This window comes from Pelodiscus sinensis, chromosome 4, assembly GCF_052426305.1.
Source record: "Pelodiscus sinensis isolate ZL-2025 chromosome 4, ASM5242630v1, whole genome shotgun sequence".
Taxonomy (NCBI): Eukaryota; Metazoa; Chordata; order Testudines; family Trionychidae; genus Pelodiscus; species Pelodiscus sinensis.
The window spans coordinates 6,842,909-6,859,301 of NC_143055.1; positions in this window are offsets into that span (position 1 = coordinate 6,842,909).

The following is a 16,393-nucleotide window of genomic DNA, read 5'->3' on the forward strand; positions in this document are numbered from 1 at the left end:
GAAGCCTTCAAATACTTTGAAGGCCCCAAGATGCAGAGAATCCTCCAGCTGTGATCTGCGCCCCATGCTACAGAGGAAGGCGAAAAACCTCCAGGGCCTCTGCCAATCTACCCTGGAGGAAAATTCCTTCCCGACGCCAAATATGGCGATCAGCTAAACCCTGGGCATGTGGGCAAGACTCATCAGCCAGACACCCAGAAAGTTCTCTATAGTAACTCCTGTCATCCCTCCATTGACCTATTTCCCACTGATAATGAATGGTCAATTAGTTACCAAGATCATGTTATCTCATCAAACCATCCCCTTACCATAGAATCATAGAACTGGAAGAGACCTCAGAAGGTCATCAAGTCCAGCCCCCTGATCTAGGCAGGACCAATCCCATCTGTCGATCCTTACTCCTGCTTTTCCGTCACAGATGGCCACTCCCAAATGCTGCCCCGTGCCGATGTTACAAAGGGAGGCGCAGTGTATGCTGGAAGGCATGGGATGGCTTCATCACATTTGTGCTTGCCTCTTAAATTGTTTTACCTAAAGGAGGACTTCTGGATGCCAGTGTTTGAAGTGCTCAGCAGAAGACGAGCGCCAAAGTGATTTTAAAGACTTGGGAGGCATAGAGGAGTAATGGGTTCTCTTTCTTTCCCATCTGTATATGGAATATCTTCATCGGCCTGTGGATAGTGGTAGGTGTGAAACACATCTGCAGGAAAAGCCACATCTTACTGCAGGTTGAGCTTAAGCTTTGTGTCGCTGAGGTCAGGGGAAAGTCTGTTGGGGGCGGTCACTAAGTTGGGTCCGTGGTTGTTCCTGTTGCCGATGGGAGATCACTCCATCGCCTAGGGGGGCGCTCTCATGAACATTCTGTGCCCGGCACATCATGCGCCATTCGGTGTTGGTGCCATGGTTCCAGCAGAGTGCCGTGCTCCAGGGAGGTTGTGGTCCCAGAGAAAGGAGCAGCCATGTAGGGCTTTGACTTTCAGGGGGGATTCATAGCTGGACGTTGCCACTGCTGGTGGTTTGGCTCATGGGGTTGCGCCAGCGTTCCCAATGGCTTAAATAATATGGAAGAGCCTTGAGACCACACCGTACGAAAGGGCGTCTTATCTAAGGTGGCAGAGGCAGGCCCACTGATGGGGGGCAAAGCGACAGCTGTGGTGGCCAGGGCCCCGAGTCCTTTAACTTGCCGCTGGACCCTCATGTGGCACGCTTCGGATTGTAGGTAGCAGGTTTAAAAGAAACCCAAGGAAGTATTTCTTCATGCAGCACACAGTCTGTTAGGTGTTATGATGTTTATCATGTTTATGTGTAAGGTGCTTGTGTTTTCAAAATGGCAGTTGTCACCAAAGACTCTGTGGAAAGATCTAGGACTCTGTTTTCCCGCCTAAAGTCCTTTGCACTCGTCACCAAATTGTGCAAATGGTACGCAGAAGTTGTGCACATGGCACGCAGAAGTTGTGCACACGGCACGCAAACCCTATGCACACCGCACGGGAATTGTGCACACTGTTCCCCACCAAGGACAATACAAAAGTACTGCACCCTAGGAAGGGGTGTGGTCAGTCTGTGGGGACAGCATCTGTCAAGCATCGGAGCTGCTGTATCGTTGAGGGTCCACTGTCCTGAACTGAAGGGTCAGGAGCCAGTGTCGTCTACCTATCAGCACCATCTGCTCCTGCCTATCATTACTGAAGCGGGACTGAGGTGTAGGGACCTCGCACAACTGTGGTGGTTTCTGGCACTGTGCTGTCACGAAGGCTCAGCTTCGGTGAATTTGAGATACACCAGACAGGGGTGGTCGGTTTCTATCTACTTCCGGAGGGCAACATCGTCGTTCCCGAACTCCCCCACGGTGGCCCAGTGAGAACTGTGCCACCTACCAGCGTCAGCATGTACCCTGGTTCCTGTGATGAATGCCTGGGACTTTTCACCAAGGGCTTGATTCCTTAAATTCCATCTGCAAGGGACCACTTCCTGTTCCTCCCTGAGGGCTGATCAAAGCCTAAAGGTAGTAGGTCACAAGCACCGACACAACCATCTGCTGCGGAGAGACTTCGTAAAGTATAATCACCTTGTTTGTACTGGGGATCTTGCTATCCATCTTTCCTTCTATTTTGGGATGGGGGTTAGATCTATTGATTGGTTATTCTTGTTATCATTTCATGCACTTGACAACTTAAATTTTACAATGTATTAGTAAATTTAATCTGGACTCTGTGTGTTTCTTTGGATTAAACCTGTGATTAGATATGGTACCGTCAAGGGCCTCCCTTCTGACCACCAGAGCTCATAACACCAATGATCAGATCCTTATTCCAAATTCTAAATTCCCATTCTAAATTTGCTTGTTACTGAGACTCCGGAGTAACACGTCAACCTGTGGAACTCCTTGCCAGAGGATGTTCTGGAGACTGGAACTTTAACAGGGTTCAAAAAAGAACTAGATAGATTCATGGAGGTTAGGTCCATCAATGGCTGTTAGACAGGATGGGTAGGAATGGTGCCCCTAGCCTCTGTTTGTCAGGAGATGAGAATGGGCAACAGGGAATGGATTACTTGATTCCCTATTTTGTTCATTCCCTCAGAAGACAGGACACTGGCCTAAATGGACCTTTAGTCTGACCCGGTGTGGCTAGTCTTATGTTCTGAGGGGTAGCACTGAGGAACGCGGACAGAAAAGGCTCCAGGGCATCACCAGTAGACACGGAGCATTTTTCTTGCTAACCTCTTGCCTGGCTTGCTTAGAAGATGGTTTGCCACCCTCCAAAGAGCTAGACAAAAAGGTGCCCCTTGGCTGCCCCACATCAATGTGCTGAATAACTGCAGCAGAGGCTATGGTGTGGGAGGGTTGCCCCCTGCAGAGTGGTTCTCAAACTGGGGGGGGGGGCCGGTCCCCTCGGGGGAGTCACAAGATTATTACACCGGAAGAGGCAAACTATTGACCTCCACCCCACCCCCTGCTTTGCCTCCAGCATTAAAAAGGATGTGAAATATATAAAAAAGTGGTTTTAATTTATAATGGGGAGGGCACACTCAGAGGTCACCAGCACAAACGTTGGAGAACCACTGGGCTAGTGACCTTCACAGCCGTAGCTCCAGGCTGCCTCCATCCTCAGGTGGCCGCTAGAGGCGTGACTTTGCCCCTGCACTGGCATGCAAGGGAGAGAACGGAGAGGGGCTGCCGGCTTGCACCACGCCCTTGTGTCGGGCCGTAAGCGGTGCAGTTGTTTACAATGTGGCTTCCTCAAAGCAGGGAATGCACCAAGCACTTTAACTGGCTCACTTTATTGTCACACCCACAGAGAGAGAAGAAACCAAACAAAAACCCTCCGGAATCTGCATGAACTTGTTTGACTCTTAACCCAATAGTCAATTAGCTCTAAATTGGAATCCTCAATGTCTTACCCACAGGGGCCTCCAGTAATTTCCCCCCTGCCCCGCCTCCCACTCCCACTCGGTGATTATAACCGAATGGGCATTTGGATCCAGTCCTGCAAAGGGGTCTGCCCCTATGGGCCCTCTGACTGTGCTCACTTGGAGTCAGGCTCTGCACAGGGGCTTGTTCAGGTGGATCCCTTTGCAGGTCCAGGGCTTTGCAAGGTAGTTTGGAGAGCCTGCGGGAGGGCTGGCAGGACTCTTCCTACGGGCTGTCTGCTCTGGATTGGTCTGTTGTGCTCTCCTCCTGAGGGTGCACCGGTCACTAAGACAGTAGACGCACAGGGGAGACATTTTCAGAGGGAGATTTATTGAAACCAATCTTCAGCCCGGCCCTCCCTTAAGGACTACGAAGGTCGGTTACAACTCATCCCTGTCACCAGCGTTTCTGCCTTATTAAACTGCCTGGCTTAAGAAATTCCTTAGCTCAGATTCGTCCCCTTTTAAACTGCAATTCATCCGCGTGGCAAACACCGGGGAACAGAGTATTCAAGTGCATTAGAGTAACAGGAACAATTAGGCTGCACCATTTGGCCACAAGCAGTGTGGGTGTTGCCATACGCCGCAGTAAGAAGTGTGCTGCATCCAGTGAGTGAAAGCCCACCTGGAGAAGGCAAGCTCCATCCCGCCCCATCCCGCCCCTTCTGCATAAGGCCCGCCCATGGAGCTAAGCTCTGCACACCCCCAGCCCGATCCTTCCTGGCTATGTGGCAGACCAGGGCTGCTGTCCTGCGGCCCTGACCCCAGCGCTCCCCAGTGACCAGAGGAAACTGGGCTGCCATGCTGCAGCCCCATCCCTCCCGGTCTGTAGCCCCAGCCTTTGGCAGTCGGGCAGTTTTGGGTAGGATGTGTGTTCCCTTGCCTACATTACCAGCCAGCCATGGCTGCACTCATGCTGTAATATGCTGCTATATCAGCCAGCAAAAAGCTCTGGCAGAGGGGAGGGGAAAAGGCTCGGCTGCTCCCAATTACCAGAGGCTTTCGCTGCGGTGGGGAAAGGCTACTGCAGAGCGAGGCTGCAGGGAAAGGCTGAGTCTCTGCCAGTTGCCGGAGTATTTCACCCGAACCATCAGGAGACAGCAGGACCCCAGCAGGATGGCTTCACGTGGTGCGGGACAGCTGGGGCTACTAGAGAATGCAGAGTCTGTCTTCTCGGGGGACACAGCTTTCCCCCGCAGGCATGTTTTTACTGGCTCCGTCTGGGCCTTTCCAGCCACGCTGCTTCGTGTGCCCGGGCACTAAAATCCAGCCCTGTGGATACTGTCGCCGGGCCTTGCACCGGATGTGAGACTTGGCCAGCACAGAAGGTTTATCCGTCGACAGGGACACAGCATAAAGACGGTTGGTCAGCACAGAAACCAGAAGCAGCCAGCACAATCCATCTTGGAAAGAGGAGGGCTCAGAGCCAGGAGTCGTGACCCCTCTCCCTGCACCCCAAGCCTATGAGACTGACTCACACACCCTGCAGCCTGTCTCCCTCTGCCGCCAGCCCCACCTCCAGCCTTTGTCCAGCTTCCTGGGCAAAAGGTGCCTCCTAATCACACTCCCCCTGCCAGATTACAGAAAGCATCTGCCGTCATGTACGTGCAGGAGGCTGTTATGCCGAAATGCCCATCCCCACCTCGCTATTGGTGCAGTGCCCAGGGATACTGAGGCATACACACACAGGGCTACAACAGAACAGCAGAAATCACATGCAACAGAGCAAAGGGAGCAGTGTGAATACAATCCCCTCTTTGTCCCACGCACCCCTAGAGGTGACCAGAGAAGCCAGTACTTCTGAGCTTAGAGAGCCCGCCTCCTGAATTTGTTTCAGCCCCGTTATTCGCTCTAGGCCAGTGGACCTCTGGTCAGGTGGACACAGAACAAGGGGTGAGCTGCGGTTCCTACAGCTCCAGGCTTGCTTCGGAGGCTGCTGCATGGGCAGGCAGCCAGAGACGGCCCGGTGAGTCACGCCGGGAACACGTTCCTCTTGTTCTCGAGAAGTGATCTTTGCCCGGCAGGAAGGAAGTTGGAGCCCCCGACCACCATCAAGTAGGTGCATGAAGGCAGGCAAGGAAGGCTCTGGCCGCAATGGCTTGATCCGGATTGGTCACAAAGGGGAGCACCGGGCTCAGGGCTGTGCTTGGAGGCACTGTATAAGGCGGGAATGAGGAATTTTCCTTTACGCATCATTAGCCGCCTTTATCTTATTATCCCCAGGCCCACCGACGGGACCAGGACAAAGGGGGCCTGCCAATTCAGAGGGGCTCAGGGCTCCCAGCTGCTGTCACTGCAGTGACGGACAAAGCCCCAGGCCTGTTAAATCACGGCCATCGCACCACGCTGTCTGCTCTGGGCAGCGCTGAGGGCTGGCCGCATGCTCTGGGTAGCCCAGGAATGGCTGCCCCTGGTCTCACCCCTTCCATCCTCCCAGACGTGCAGAGCCAGACCCCCTACAGGGGAGGCTATTGGTGCACCTGCTTATACCCAATTCCTGCTGTGTAGGGAAGTCAGACTCTCTCCTGTGTCCCCCTTGGATCCAGCTGGGAACAAAGGACGAGGGCATCAGCCAGTGATTTCAGCAAAAAATCTGCCCGCAGTGAGCTGAGTTGGTTCCTGGCATGCAAGCGTAGGTGGTGTGGTCTTGGGCTAGGATTCCTTCTCTCCGTCTGCTGGGATCTCTCCCCGGAGCTACTGAGCCCCATGTGGGCTGGGCATGGAATTGCCCAATGGTGAATCATAGAGCTGGAAGAGACCACAAGAGGTCATCAAGTCCAGCCCCCTGCCCAAGGCAGGACCAATCCCAACTCAATCAACCCAGCCAGGGCTTAGTCAATAAAGCAACCACGGGCGTGTTCCTGAAGCTCCGCCCCACAACACACCAGGGAAGGCTTATTAATGAGGGAGAGTAATGAGGAAATTGGTCGGAACAATATAAGGCGTCTTGCCACTCAGGTGTGACAAAGGGGAACGCGTTAAGCTGAACACTGATCACAGGGAAGAGCTGGCCTTAACTACTCCCGACCTCTCAACCTTTGGCTCCTTTAACACCCTGGCCTGCTTTCTGATCTCCCTTACGCTGGGGTAAACCCAGCAAAGTCCAAAGGGGATAGCTGCAGATTGATATAATTGTAAGCAGGGGCAGAATGCTGGTCCACAAAGCAGGTTTTTCACATTAAGCCCGCGGCAGCCGGGACTGAAAGTTGTCACCATCAGAGTCCTCTGTCAGTGAAATAGGGTGGCCTTTTGCAAGTTTGTGGCCATTGCGACAATAAATGGACCCTGGAGCCAAGGGCTAATTTGGTGCAGCGGTAAATTTCCCAGGAACTGGAGAGGAAGTCAGTACGTGTGAAATGACTCAGTACTGTCCAGGGGGGCAACAGATTTGTCAGGCCCCTGGGCAAGATGGGGGAAGAGGGTGGGCTGGCTCTATGTGCCTGGAAGGGGTGGGGCTGGGACAGCCAGCCCTCAGCGCCACCCAGAGCACGTGCGCCAAACCTCTCCTCTCCGGACAGCCCTGAGAGCCGCCCAGAGCACATTGTCTGGCACTCCAGCAGCAATTTAAAGGGCCCGGGATCTGGCCACCACTACCAGGAACCCTGAGCCTTTTGAATCAGTGGGCCCTAGGATAGTTGTCTTTTTTCCCACAGCCCCACCCCATCCATGGGCCAGGTTCAGTCATTAATGGACAGGCAAACGCAACTCAAACATCAAAATCACATCAGAGCAAATGCGCCAGAAAGCCAGCTACTGGCAGTATCTGCAGAGAGACCAAAGTCTGTCTGAGAGTGTAAAGATCACACTGTGTTCCTCTCTGCAGGGATTTAATTCTCCCAGGCTGTCATTCACCACCACTAAATTCATTCATGTTTACCGAAAGGCTAACACCTACTGATCTTCATCTATTTAACTCAATGTGTGTTTCCTTAGGTGGAGAGTAGAAAAAAAACCCCAGACCCTAGCTCATTTGAACACAAAAGGTGAATGTGAGCTTTGGAACGCTACATGCAGCTATTTGTCCTTTTGTTCTTTGTGTAACACAAGAAAAGGACCCTGATAAAGTGACGTGAGAAAATACTTCAGTTCTTTTAAACTTGCTGTATCTGGGTGTTCATGTTACTGTACAAGTGAAGTTTCATTTTCCCTAGGACGGGGCACATCCCAAAGCCCGGTGGAAAGAAGATCTTTGGATGGATTTGGATCAGGCCTTTAAGCAGTACATGCTCAGCTAATGTTTCCTACAAGGTCCCCGGAGTGCAGGCTGGAATGTTCTTCCTTTTGTCCCCTCTGAGTCTGTATTTACTTTTGTTTGCCCTGGCAGGCCATTGGCTTGATGGATGGGATTTCACAAATAAATAATGAAGATGAGACGAGCATAACGATTCATTAATGGAGAACTTCCCTGAGCTCTAAAGGTGCACTGGAACAAAATGTAACATTACTAGCGTGTGAACAATGGATACTTGGCATCATACAAAAAATGCTGATGGACGTCTAAACCTCATGTAAAGGGTTTGGCCCAGAGATCCTCAAACTTACTTAACTCCCATTGATTTCAGGATCTGGGCCTGTTAGACATCAGAAAGGGTCTTAGTTGGACATGTTGGCCTTCTCTCAGATAGAGATATGTTGGCACTTGGAACATTTCCATTTGCTTTATAAATTCCTCTTGTCATCAAATTGTGTCTTCTAAACAACATGCTGTAATATTTATTTGCCATTTTAATACAAGGGTAAGAGTGACAAATCAAGTTCTTGGAAGTTAGGAACTGCAACGTTAAGGCTGAAAATTCAACCTTAACTCTGCCTCCTTTATGGTTGCACCGCAGCACGGAAGTGCAGGAATCGGGTGGGAGTGTGGAGGGGGATGGGAGAAAAGGGGGCTTTTAGGAACAGTTGTATGCTTTACGCTCACAGGCAGCCTTGACCCACCATGTAAATTAGCATGTCTGCAGGGCTGCTCTAAGTTATGCTTTGTCAGCAGTTCTCCCGAAGGGCAAGCTGTCAGAAGAGGTTTGTCTCCACCTTTTTCATATGCCACTTTTCTTCTTAAGCCCCGGTTCCTGCTCTATAGTCAAGGGATTTGCCGCCATTGGCAATTTTTAAATCAAGATGGGATATTTTCCTAAAAGCTCTGCTCTAGGAATTACTTTGGGGAAGTTCTCTGGCCTATGTTACACAGGAGGTGAAGTTAATTAATCACAGTAACCCCTTTTAGCCTTTGGATCTATGACTTATTTTTTCTTCTTAGTATATACTTAAATACAGGCATGTAATAAGGGAGACAAGTTACCTTAATTAAATATCTACGTCAATATGTTAGTGTTATGTCACCTAACTAGAGGTACTATTGCTTTCATAGCCTCTTCAGAGAGAGAGTGCACCAAATTTGGCAGATTTCTGTGTGAGAAATGTCTGTTAAGAGTTAGACTGAGAACACCAAATCTACTTAATTCATGGGCAAAGATTTGAATTTAGATTTCCACACATGAAAACCTAGTGCATGAATCCACTCCCCCATCTGCTATTGAAAACAAAACTTACTAAAATACACAATACATGTGAGAATAAATCGTTCAGACAGCCATATCTAGTTTGTCATCCATTGCATCATTTAGATCATTTCCCAGACATAAGACTTACAGCAGGAGATGGGGGGGAAAGAGAGCGCAAGAGAGATTTTTTTTATATATACTCAATTATAAGCCCGTTCATTCATAAGCTGACCCCACCCCGCAAGTTAGAAAAAAACCCTGTAAAAATCACGACTCATTAGTAAGCCGACTCTGTATCATCAGTTTGCAAACTTCTGGTCCCAGCTCTTCAGCGTAAATTGCTAGCACATTGGGATGAGGAAGTTACTCACCCTGTGCAGTAACGATGTTTCTTTGAGGTGTGTGTCCCTGTGGGTGCTCCACTTGAAGTGCCGGGCTTGTCCTGGCACCACAGGTCAGAGAGAAATTGATTTGGTCTACATCGACCATCCAATCACATGTTCCCGCTTCAATCCCCATATCGAACCAATTGTCTGTTCTCAAGAAGATATGATCGTCTTTGGCGAGCATTGACAATGTTAGCTCGACAATGTCTTCTCTAGCCCAGGTTACAACAAAATAAAACTTGTTGTCCCAACGATACCCATCCATGACTATCGGTTGTTGATATATTTCCGATGGGTCTGGGATTCTTTCCGACGTAATCCTTCTTTTTCTCCAAACTTTGGAATTTGATGGTATTTCCCAACTTGAAAGTGGTCATCCAATCACAGAGCATCTCCAGTGTTCATTTTCTTTTAAAAGAAATGACTTAACGATTGTTGCACTCAGTGTAACTATATACATTACGAACATATACTTCCAGGTCTCCAGTTGTTGATAAATTGTTCTACATCATTGGCCATATTTGGCCACCATCTTACGGTGGATAATCGCTGTAAAGTCTTTTGTGAACCAAAATGCCCTTGATGGTGTGATAGGTTGATCAATTCTTGTCTTAGCAGCGTGGGAATAATTAACATTGGAACTTGATTTGGGAGATCTTGATTTTCTGGGGAGTTCTTACTAACTTTTTTGCCATTATCAATCCTGATTGGTGTTATATAATCTCATGATCTTGATGCTTTTTTTATTTTAAAAGTCTTTGCAATTCTGGATCCAGTTGTTGTAACTGAAGGATGTCCTTTGACTCTGGTGGATCTGGAATCTTGATTGCACTGATTTTAGGCACACTGTTCCACATACTTTCTGCGCCCAGTAGGGTGGCCCTTTTAGCCAGCTGATCAACGTAATTGTGTAAATCTGTGATTTCTGCTTGGTTTCGGCGATGGGCTCGAACTTTAAAGAGAAAGGTCTTTCCAGATCGTTCCTGTGCCAAATTCTACACATGTTCAAGATAGTTGGAATGGGCGACCGGTCTACCTTCTGATGTTTGCATCCCTCTTTCCTTCCAGACTGTCATCCAATCAACTAGTGCTCTCAAAACCCAATCTGAGTATGTACATATCTAGGTCTTCGTCGATGGATGCTTCTTCTAATGCTATTGCACGGTTGGTTACATGCAGGCTCCTGATACTTGCAGGGAGCCGGTTCTCCATGTGCACCGGCTCCCAAGTAGCCGACTGCCCTACCTTGTGTAACTGTGGAACCGCTGAATTGTTCAGTGTTTACGTGTTTACTTAAAAGCGTCTTAACATCCCTGCTCTGGAATGTCATACTAGTAAGAGTGCTAACCTCAGGGCAGACTGTCAAAAGCAGGCCAAACACCCCAAACTGGTTCATTAACCCAGGCACAAATGTGAACTGCTAGCTCACTGTAATAGTCATACAGCTGAGTCACAAAAAAAATGCAAAAAACCAACGTTGAGTCACAGTCCTCTTGGGTATTCCGGTCTATCTTGTCACCAAGGCAAGCTGGACTTAGTGATAAATGACCACTTACCCCCAGAATCACAATGTTTTTGTGTTGCTCCCAGTCTCAAAAGACCCATCAGAAGATCAGTTTGTACCTTAAAATCCCACACCAAAGACAACACTTGTAGCCAGTCCTATAGTGGGCTAAAGTGTATTAACGGGGTGAGGGGGGGGATATGGATGAGAATTAATTACAAGTTAAAGCAGACAGCATATATACACAAATGAGTTCAGTCTATGGTTGCAAAAGGTGATAGAGATGTAGTAATTTGTCAGCTCTAAATGTCTTTTTAGGACTCACCCAGGTTGAGGCTGGAGAGCGCTGCCTTATGGCTTCTCCACTCCAGCTCTTGTGAGCAGACACAGCAGGTTTGCAGAAATTTTGGTGGAACCCAGAACGCTCCCTCTCCAAAACTCCCTCTCCCCCACCTACTAAGGCTCTGGGAGAGCATTTGGGTGGGGGAGAGGGCCTGGGGTACAAAGTTTAGGGGCTGGGCTGAGGCAGGGGATTGAGGTGCAGGAGAGCTGCTAGCTCTGGGAGGGACTTTAGGTGCAGGAGGTGTGAGGGGTCAGGCTGTGGGAGGGAATGTGGGTGAGGAAGGGGGTCTGAGGTGCAGGCTCTGGGATGAAGGCTGGGTGCGGGCTCTGAGCTGGGGCAGGATGGGTGAGGATTGCAGGATCTGGGAAGGCATATGGGGGTGATAGGGGACGTGTGAAGAGGGGGAGTGCAGGAAGGAGTCTGGATAAGGGGAGGGGTGTGGGTGGAGGGGTGCAGACTCTAGGAGGTGGAGGATGTGAAAGGGAGTGGGGGGAGCGGGAGAGGTTGCAGCACTGCCCTGGAGCATCCTCCTCTGGCAGCAGCGTCTAGGTGGGGCACCCAGGGGGGGGTCTCTGAGCACTGCTGCCCATAGGCACTGCCCCACGCAGCTTCCATTGGGTGCAGGGGCACTCAGGGTGGGGGCAGCACCCCCCCCCCCAGGGCCTCCCCCAGGGCCACAGGGATGTGTTGGCAGCCACGCGGGAGTGGCAGGTGGCTGAGCCGTCCTATCCGTGGGATGGTTCAGGGCAGGTGCACCACGCCCCGCACTCTGAAGGGCCCCATGGTGGCAGCCACCTCAACTGTCCTATGGACAGGTCCCAGAGTGGCTTGGAGGATTATGGGGGACCACATGTGGGGTGGCAGCAAGGGTCAACCCCCCCTTCACTCACTGCGGTGGTGGGAGCTGTAGTGACCTGACAGCCTGCTCCACCCCGCCCCACCCTGGGAAGAACCCCTTTCCTGCCGAGGCTCTCGAGTGCAGAGCCGGCGTTTTTCGACTCAGAAAGCAAAGCTTCCGTCCTCCTTCCTTGCACTGGCTACAGCCGTGACCACCATTCACAAGCCTGTCCTGGAGTCTGACCCCGCCCCGCGTTCTTATAGGTTACCGCTGCCCTTGCACAGAACTGACAGAAAGGCCTGGTTGCCACCTATGAAATTGCCACGGCTCAGCGGCCACCTGCAGAGTTGGCGAAAGCTGGCGCCAAGTTTCCCGACGTCACAGCCTCCCACGTCACGCCAATTGCTTAGCAGGGACACCGGCCAGAGTAGCACACCAACACTCATTTCACTGTTGCCGTTTTGCCCTGGTTATGGTTTTCTAGGTAGGAAAGCTCAGCTATTTAAACAAAGCTTCAGTGACAAACTGCTCTACCCTCAAGGCTCTATTCTCCCAGGTATAAGCCCACCGTGGAAGGAGCGTATTAGAAATACAGAACAAGCCGTAGTGTGTGTCTGTGACTCCATGTGATACGCTGGATTGGGGAAAGCCAACATTCACCTTCCTCTGCAGCATGAGTCACTTGCAGCTTCAAACTACTGTGAATGGCGGAGTCCCTGTAGCTTGTAGCCTTTCAATCAAGATTGGAGGACTCCTGGAACCCAGCCAGAGGTTAGGGGCCTGTTACAGGAGCGGGTGGGTGAGGTTGGGTGGCCTGCGACGTGCAGGTGGTCAGAGTAGAAGACCATGAGGCTCCTGAAAGTTCTGATTCTCTCATCACTGTTCTTTTGCCCTGGGCCATGCCTTTTTGAGAAATAAACATAAATGCCATAGAGAAAACAGGCCTCATGGTATAGAGGGGGTGAATTTCCATGAAAGCCAATGGAACCTGGGCATTTGAATCTTATTTGAGCAGCTGAAAAATCTTCCTCCAAAGACATCAGAGGAGCAAAAAGAGCAAATTACTATGCTGATCTCTTCCAGTTGGGGCCTTTTTCACCATCACCCTCAGTGGTGCTTGAATGGTTTTTGGAGTGGGGGTGATGAACTGTACACCCTCTTACTCTTGCCTGTCCTGTGGCAGGCCTGCGGCTAAAAAAATCTATTTAAAACACTTGATTTTAACATTCCCAATCAAACCCAATCAAAATGAAGTACTTCAGCATTTCCAAATGTAAATATTTCATTTTGGCTTGGTTTGCTATTAATCTGTGTCTTCATGATTTGTTGAAATATGTAGTTTGAGTAATCCCTGCTTCCATTCTCCTGTATGGGTTCCCTGGATTACATCTCCTATTACAAATCATGGTCAACGCATTTTCATACTGCACCATGTCAGTTCAACCAGACAGGACACTGTTGTGGGAGATGAAACCTGCCGGGGAGCCCAGCCCATACAGGATAACGGAGGTAGGAGGCACTCAGAATTCCATGAGGTGTTGCAGAAGCCAAAATGTTTCCAATTGGTTCAGTAAAATTGAATTTTCCATTTGCATTTTCCCAATAGAATTTAAAAAAAGAGGCAACACGGACACATCCCTGTAGCAAATGTAAATGTTGTAGAAATGCTATTTTCCAAGGAAAAACACTTCAGCAGAAAAGTCCCAACCAGCTCCAATGTAAAACGTTACCAAACCACAATGGTCAAATTGTACACCCCCTCGTGCTGGCATCAATGATTGCACAAGATAAGGGTGATCTTAGGCATGGGAAAGTGTTGGCCACATGCCCCTGTTGCCGTGGGTCTCACCCGCCAGCCCCACGCCCCTGCTGCTCAGGGTTCCTGTCATCTGGCCTGCTCCAGGTCCCACTTGGCTGCTATCCCTGCGCCATACCCCAACCAGACAATGGACTTGCACTGGGGCTTCAGACACCTGGCTACCGGGTGCGGGGTCCCGACCACCCTGCCACCAGGCCTGGGGTCCCGACTACCCTGCCACCAGGCCTGGGGTTCCAAACATTTGGAAATGCAGAAGTATTTCATTTTGATTGGGAATGTTAAAATGAAGTGTTTTAAATTGAATTTTTTAGCGCTGCATTCTAGGAGAAATGTCAGTATTTCGAGATTCCAAGGGACCATAAAAAATCTGGAACTATTGGAATTTTCTACCACGTACAAATGAATTATAAAAATGCTGCATCTGCAGCCAGCATTCTAGCCATGTGCTCACAGCCTGACTTCCGGGTGTCACTTACAAACACTTTTCTCCTGCAAGCGGGTGCTCCTCCCTTAAGTTCCATGAGGGTTGCTACACTAATAAAGGTTATAGCCAAAGTGACAGCGTGATCCTGAACCAACGCATTTTCCCATTGAAGCTACACAGTGACCACAAGTCACTACCAAGTGCTTGCTATTCAGGGACTTAAGTGAAATGAGCTGTAAGTTTCAATGCATAGCCCAGAAACCCCCAAAGCTGACTCTAATTGGCAATTTCAGCAGTAAAACTGGGTAAATCATTGTGTCTGGTACATCTTTTTCCGCCTAAAGGTGATGTTTACAAAGAAGGTTTGAAGCACATTCATTCTGTACGTATTTGTACTATCATTATCTTTCCTGTACCTGTCTGGGAGCAATCATCAACTCACTCATTCACAACATTTTTGGAGGTCAATGGGGGGTATTATATATAAATATGACAAGCAGGATGTGGCCATTTGTAATTAGATGACTACAGATTACAGGAAGCAACTCTATGAACATTTAAGTTCCTTGAAAATCTTCATTCTGTATAATCTGATTGCTACCTGAAACTGACTGAGAGTTGGAGAGATGTGTACCGGGTTCACAATCACTCAGAGAAACTAGAATCCAGACGTTGATCCAAATCCAAACTTTCCTAAAGTTTGAGGGAGCTCAGGTCCAATGTTCCAGTTCAAGCCCATCTTCAAATCTTCCATCCATCCTACAATACCCGGTTGATGTATCAGTACAGTATATAGCTAACTCCCACAAAGGCGTTATCATCTTACTTACCAATTCGCTCTTTAAAATGTGTGTCCTTATCACTCAAAATCCTTGACATCCAGGAACCCCTGAATAGAAGCTATACACTATAATAAATTAAATTGCAGCAAGGGAGGGTTAATTTGAACATTAGGAAAAACTTTCTACCCATCAGGGTGGTTGAGCACTGGAATAACTTGCCTGGGGAGGTTGTGGAATCTCCATCACTGGAGATATTTAAGAGCAGGTTAGACATACACTTGTCAGGGAGATATTTAAGAGCAGGTTAGATAGACATCTGTCAGCACCTAGATGGTGCTTGGACCTGCTGTGACAGCAGGCTCCTGGACTTGATGATCTCTTGAGGTCCCATCCAGTTATAATATTCTATTATTTTATATAGTGCATGGTAATGAAATGTAATTGACACATTGTTGAGTCTGGAAAATGTTATTCCTATTTACCAAATTTTATAATGTGGCAATGAATATTATGTCAGTGATTTCCACTTCTGCCATTTGATCTTCATATCCAGGTATAGGAGGAGATATTACACAATATATTATCTCCTCCTCACTTGCTTCAAGATGACATCCATAGTCACTTGGATAGATTCACTGGCTCTAGGTCAACAAGATTTAACATGAAGAAGAAACAGAAATGACAAGCTAGAAAGCAGAGTGTGGTCCTGCGCAAATATCTCAACAAAAGCAGCTGAATTGACTTTACCCAAAATTTCATTAATCAATAAAAATAACAATAATGATAAGTCCCTCATAGACTAAAACCCAACATAGAAAATTTCCACCCAAAGAGAATATACTTGATGGAGGTAAAGATCCAGAGAAGAGTGGGGTTAGAATAGAAACTGGAACTCAGCTTTGACTATGGTGATTACCATTAAAAATGCTATAATTTATCCTCAGTTTCCATCTGTTGGTATCTGAGCTTCTTCAGTATTTCCTCTATGCAGCACTTGCATTTACAAACAGCTTCAGTATCTCAGCTATCCCACTATCACAGTGGGTACGTGTCAGCTGTCTGGTATTAACTAATGTAGAATGGAAAACACGTTTTTAATTGGCTTGTGCAAATGATCAGGCTGCAAGAATCTCGACCTCTACCACAGATTCACTGTGTGGTCTTGGAGCAGCCACAACTTCTTGATGGCTTAACGACCCACTTAATAAAATGGTTATAATACTTTCCTGCTCTAGCAGAGGTGTCTTCATGAATGAGATCCTTGAATGATGGCTACACTCGAGGTACAATGTTTTATTAGGAACACAGGATCTAGGACTGGAAGGGACCTACTGAGTCCAGTCCAGTCCCCTGTTATGACAGGTAACCTCATCATACACTCCCATTCA